The sequence below is a fragment of the Dermacentor andersoni genome, chromosome 8 (genome assembly GCF_023375885.2).
Source record: "Dermacentor andersoni chromosome 8, qqDerAnde1_hic_scaffold, whole genome shotgun sequence".
Classification (NCBI taxonomy): Eukaryota; Metazoa; Arthropoda; class Arachnida; order Ixodida; family Ixodidae; genus Dermacentor; species Dermacentor andersoni.
This window is the reverse complement of record NC_092821.1, coordinates 71,994,397-72,000,687: the sequence shown is the minus strand read 5'-3', so window position 1 is coordinate 72,000,687 and position 6,291 is coordinate 71,994,397. Positions and strand designations below refer to the sequence as shown.

Sequence of the window (6,291 nt, the reverse complement as noted above, 5' to 3'; positions counted from 1 at the left end):
CTAATTGTCCACCCGAAACCTCACATTGTTCAAGGTACAAAAGTGAGGTGCCCTTTGTATAAGAATGCATGAGATAAGAAGGCAAGTTTTTCTTCCCCTCTTTCACGTTGTCATGGGAAGCACTATTGTGCAGTACCAGATATGGAAGTTCAACAGGCCTCCACTGCTAGGCCACACCGGCAACTCTTATCTGAGCGCCATGTGCAGTAATTTTCAGTTAAAGTCATTTCTGAGGCTATATATGACATACAGAGTGCAAATACTTCAGCACTGGCTTCTAAACTGAAAGCAAAGCCGAGGGAGAAAGCGCTGAGAGTGATGACGTAGATAAAGTGATAGAATAAACATTTCAAAGTGAATGTGCTTTGGCACTGCATCGACCATCATATGGTGTGTTCAGTACAGAACAGAGCAATTCCTATTCAAGCAATAGTTCCTGTATGTATCAACTGTCGAGAAATATTTTGGGAAAAACAACAAGAACATGAACGCCACATAACACTTTGTACCCATTCTGAAGTCATGCTGGAGAATAAAGATGTGATATCAGAGCACGGTACGATGTTGCCTGAGACCCCTGGTGTATTGAAAGATTTCACAGATGGAAACATGTTCGTCTATTCAACTTTACAAGGAGCATCTTGAAGCACTGAAGCTTATACTCTTTCAAGATGCATTTGAGGTCGCGAATAAAAATTGGTTCTGCAGAATACAAACACAAATTACTTGCCGTTTATTTAATTCTGGCTATTTTCTACTCATGGAAAACATATGCATCTTATTCCCTCAAGCTTTGATTGCTCTGCAATGAAAATGATTTTGCTCATTTTGGGTAAACCAAAGTGCCTATGCCTTTGCTCAATGATTTGAAGAAGTTGGAAGCTAGCGAATTTGTAACTTCAAGAGGAAACTGTTTGTTGGGCACTTTTACTACCATCCTTAGTGACAACCTTGGAAGCCACGGAATTGAAGGCTTTGTGAAAAATTTTAACCCTGCAAGTCACATCCGTAGGTTTTGCATGGCCGAAATAGCTGACCTTTTTTCTCCAAATGCATTGTCAGGTATTTCAGAAGTCATAGCACTGGCCAATTACATTAGTGCTTTGTTAGCCTTGCAAGCCAATGGTTCAAGCATACAGTAAAGGAGTAAAGTTCGATTTCTTATTAAATCAACTGAAGTACTTCTATGTGTGCGCTCTAGGTCTCCCTGCTTGTTTGGCACATGATTTATTTCAGGGCATAGTTTCATTTGACCTTTCTTTCTACTTTAAACACTTTGTAACGGTTTTCAAGTGGATATCTCCACAAGACAAAAATCAGCGCATAACTAGTTTTCCTTTTAAATATGGCGATTTGGCGGACCGACCGTGTGAAGTTCACTTCAAGAAAGCACTAGGAGGCTATGCGGTTCAAAACTTGAACATGTTGAGCTTTCTTCCATTGTTGCTATTTGGTTCAAGTCCGCAAGAAATTGCCAGAATTTCAGGACCTTGACGCGCACTCTTCGAGTGCGATCTGCTTCATCAGATATATAAAAACAGGTGTGAAGGAATTCTTGGCTCAGTCAATATTTCTGCGTTCTCAAGTGAGCTAATAGTAATATATGATTAATAGTAACTATTTTTATAGTATATCATAATAGAGGTAATATATTCTCCGCCAGTGTCGTGTTTTGGCCCTCGCCGGACGTCTAGCGCAGCCGAGCAGCGGGCAGGAAGGAACTGAGCCTGACTCCCATCCCGGCACGATAACAACAACCCTTTATTTCAAGCAAGCAGCATATCTATATAGGAAGCACTCATGTGACAAGTGACGTCACAGACAATGTTTCAGACATCAGGGCGAGAGCGCCCGATAACGCAGACATGATACGCGGCACAGGCGCTATCAGCACATCTCCCCTTTTTTCTGAATATACATCGGCATTTGCAACGAAACTTAGCACTGCAACCAACAAAAGATGAACACTTTAATGGAAGCAACCAATGCTCAAAACAAACAGTCAGTTACTGAACCCATATCGGTCTGGCGGTCGGACATGACGGCCAAATCGCGTTCTATATCCAGGAGGGTCAGTTTGTGGCAAGGGAGTATTAGATGGATCGGCAGGTGCCTTGTTTCTAGAAGGATTAGTTTCCCGTTCAATTTCTACCTGACCATCATGTGCCTGCGGAAACTCGCAGCTTCCTCCCTCCTCGCAGTCATTCTGCTGGGAAACAAAGGGAACCAGGAATTTCCTGTTTCTTTCTAGAACTACACCAGTAGAAGTTCTAACTACATAGGACCTCGGACGTTGTGCAAGACGCAAGACTCGCGCTTTCACTTTGCAGTCTGTCACCCATACTTCCGCTCCTGGTTTGAGGACTGGCAGCGGAAGAGCTCTATGACGACTATTGAAGTACCTACGCTGCCGCTGTCGGGTGGCGACATCGCGATGTCTGAACTTTTTCAGGCTCACCCTCTGGGGCAGAAGGCTCTTGGGAGGGACAGGAACTGTTGTGCGTAGCCGCCTGCCCATCAGAAGCTCTGCAGGGCTTTTTCCAAGTGGCCCTGGGGTGTCCCTGTACGCTAGCAGCGAAAGATAGGGGTCCTTAGCTTTTACAATCAGCCGTTTAATTGTCTGGACCATCCTTTCTACTTCCCCATTTGCCTGCGGGTATCTGGGGCTCGTCGTCACAGTGCGGAAGCCATAGTCGCGAGCAAACGACTGAAATTCCTGAGATACAAATTGTGTTCCATTATCCGACATGACAACCTCTGGTATGCCATGTCTTGCAAAGAAACTCTTGAGGTGCATAATGACAGTGACACTTTTTGTCGAGGATAGCAAGGCTACCTCTGGGTATCTAGAAAAATAATCTACGACCACCAAATACTCTTTTCCCTCAATATGGCAAAGATCAACGCCTAGCTTTTGCCAAGGACGCTGTGGAGTGGTTGTCGGAATCATTGGTTCCGACTTTTGTTCCCTGTGCTCCGCGCACACTGGGCAATCGGTCACCAAAGCTCTCAGCTGGCAACTCAACCCGGGCCACCATACGGACTCTTTGGCTCGAGCTCTGCATTTTTCAATTCCTTGGTGACTCTCGTGCAAGCGCATCAAGACCTCTGCGCGTAATTTTTGTGGGATCACCAGCCGCACACCTTTGAGTAGCACGCCTTCAGCGACTGTCAGCGTTGCTCTTTCCTGCAAGTATGGACGCAAGACCATCGACAGCGATGAGAACTTTGGCCAGCCTTCCCGGCTGAATTTTACGAGAGCTTGACAGACTTCATCGGCTGCTTGGTCAGCTTTGACTCGTTCAAAAAGGCTAGCCTCGACGGCATTTGTCAAACAGCCAGAAACGAACTTGGCGACTTCGCCAACATTCAGCGCATGAGCATCAATTTGTTTTCCCTGAATCGGGGCTCTAGACAATACATCTGCTGTAACGAGGCTCTTACCCGGGACATACACAACCGCGAAGCTGAACCGCATAAGCCTCATGCGAAAGCGCTGAATACGAGGTGGCAAAGCATCTAAAGGTGATTTTCCCAACAACGTTACAAGTGGTTTGTGGTCGGTTTCAAACAAAATTTCAAGACCTTTGATGTACCCTTCGAATCGTTCTGCCGCCCAAGTCATTGCCAACGCTTCCTTCTCAATCTGAGAGTATCTGGTTTCGGCAGGCGTCAACGAGCGTGACGCAAATGCAACAGGTCTGTTTTCATTGTTCGGTTGAACTTGCATCAGCACGGCCCCCAAACCGAATGATGACGCGTCAGCGGAAAGAATCGTAGGGTACTTTACATCATAATTAGCCATGACGCGCGTCGAAGAGATAACGCCTCTGACGTACGACAGCGCTTGCTCTTGGGCTGGTCCCCATGTCCATTCGGAACCCTTCAAAAGCAAGTGACGTAAAGGCGCCGTTTTGGAAGCCAAATCTGGTATGAATCTTGCCAGATGATTAGCCATACCGAGCAGCCGTCGAACGTCAGACACGTTAGCTGGCGTCGCCAGTTCTTTGATAGCACGAACTTTTTCAGGATCCGGCTTGATGCCGTCTCGACTAAGCACACAGCCAAGAAATTTTATCTCAGTTACCCCAAAAGAACACTTTTCTTTGTTTAGCGTAACGCCGGCACTTGCGAGACGATCTAAAGTAAGACGCAGGCGTTCGTCATGTTGAGCCTTGTCGTTGCCAAAAATGAGCACGTCATCCATCATGTTTATCACGCCTGGGATTCCTTCAAGTATCTGCGACATTTTCTTCTGAAAGAACTCGGGTGCTGACGCTATTCCAAACGGCAGTCTTTGAAAACAGTATCGCCCAACTGGCGTTATGAACGTAGTTAACAACTGGCTCTCGGGCGACAACTTAATTTGAAAGAAGCCAGAGTTCGCGTCCAACTTCGAAAACACAGAGGCCCCACTAAAAAGACCGAGGCTATCATCCACTGTCGGCATGACATAGCGCTCGCGAAGTACACTTTTGTTTAATTGCGTCAAGTCAACGCAAATACGAACCGCTCCAGATGGTTTGAGAACTGGCACAATTCCTGCACACCATTCTGTTGGTTCATCTACTTTGCGGATCACACCATCTCGCTCCATACGCTCGAGCTCCTGTTTAACTCGGTCACGCAAGGGTAAGGCTATGCGACGCGCAACATGAATTGCAAAAGGTATCGAGTTCGGCTTTAGTCTGATTTTGTATTCTCCTTTTATCGCTCCTAGACCACTGAAAAGCTGCGGGTAGGAAGCTTCGACGGCTGTTGCGTTACTGACCGAGTCTGCGAATTTAATAACTTCTAGAGCCTCAAGCGCTGGGAGACCCAAAAGTACGGAGCGTAATGGTGAGACCACGTACACGATTTGCTGGACAGTGCTTTGTTTCCACTGGATAGTGGCATGAAACTTTCCCAAAACATTCAGTGGCTCATTCGACGGGCCTGTTAGGATCAAGTCGCACCTTTCTAGCCTGGTAGGCAAACCGGGAAACGTTGAGGGCACAACGGAGACTTCAGCACCGGAATCTACTTTAGCGAACACCGGAGTGCCGTTAATGACGACCTGTACATACCGAGAATTAGAGTACTCCCCGTTTACCGCGCCAACAAAATACGCCCCCTTGTCCATATGGAGAGCTGAAAGTTGTACCTTCTTTCGATCACGTGCAGCCTTTTTTCGACATACAGCTGCAAAGTGTCCGGAACAACCGCAGTAGTTGCATTTCGCTGCTTTTGCTGGGCACGAGGCTCTGGGGTGCGCTTCTTGACCGCAGTTGGGGCATGAAGCGGATGTGCCTGGTCGGTAGGACTGTGCTCTGGGGCGCCGACCTTGTATTCCAGGTGAAGAGTTCTTTGACGAGGTGACCGAGTGCTGTCCTGAAGAATTCTTTCTGGGCTGCCCTTGCTTGCTGACCGCGTCAAGATTGCTGGTCGTCGGGACCAAGGGTTCGTCGTCGGTTACTCGCAGTTGTTGCTGCTGTCGTTGGACGGTCTCCTTTAAGCGCGCTTTTGCCAAAGCGCTGGCGAGAGTCAAATTCGCATCCATTTGAAGCGACTCGGAGAGCTTCGCATCCCTGAGGCCGACCACGAACCTGTCGCGAATCATGCGCTCTTTTTCCTTGTAGTCACACCGGTCCGCCAGCGTGTGCAACGCGGTAACGAATTGGTCGACTGACTCTCCAGGTTCTTGAATGCGACGGTGAAAGCATGCGCTCTCATAAACAAGGTTCCTTGCGGCGACGAAGTGCTGGTCGAACTTCTTTCTGACGACTTCGTATTTCTTCTGTTCTTCTTCGGCTAATGCAAAAGTAGAGAAGATTTCTCTTGCTTGCCTACCCATCGTGTAAAGTAGAGTCCGGACCTGCGCTTCTTCACTCCGCTCATTTAGGCCCGAGGCGAAGCGGTAGTCATCAAAGAGTTGGATCCAAGAAGGCCATTCGGAAGTCCGGTCGAAGTCAAACCTTGGCGGAGCTGGAACCGCGAACATGCCGTGAAAGGGCTTGACTGCGTTGTCTTCGGTCATGGCGGCGGTTGACGAAGTTAAGGCAACGCCCCTCGAAAGCCAGAGGATCCCACTTCTGACACCATGTCGTGTTTTGGCCCTCGCCGGACGTCTAGCGCAGCCGAGCAGCGGGCAGGAAGGAACTGAGCCTGACTCCCATCCCGGCACGATAACAACAACCCTTTATTTCAAGCAAGCAGCATATCTATATAGGAAGCACTCATGTGACAAGTGACGTCACAGACAATGTTTCAGACATCAGGGCGAGAGCGCCCGATAACGCAGACATGATACGC

The 6,291-nt window shown here is 47.9% G+C and overlaps 1 pseudogene; it reads right to left on the bottom strand.

The window, feature by feature from the left end:
• Positions 1 to 5,153: 5,153 nt before the first annotated feature.
• Positions 5,154 to 5,877, bottom strand: LOC140212967 (uncharacterized; annotated as a pseudogene).
• Between the last annotated feature and the right edge of the window lie 414 nt (positions 5,878 to 6,291).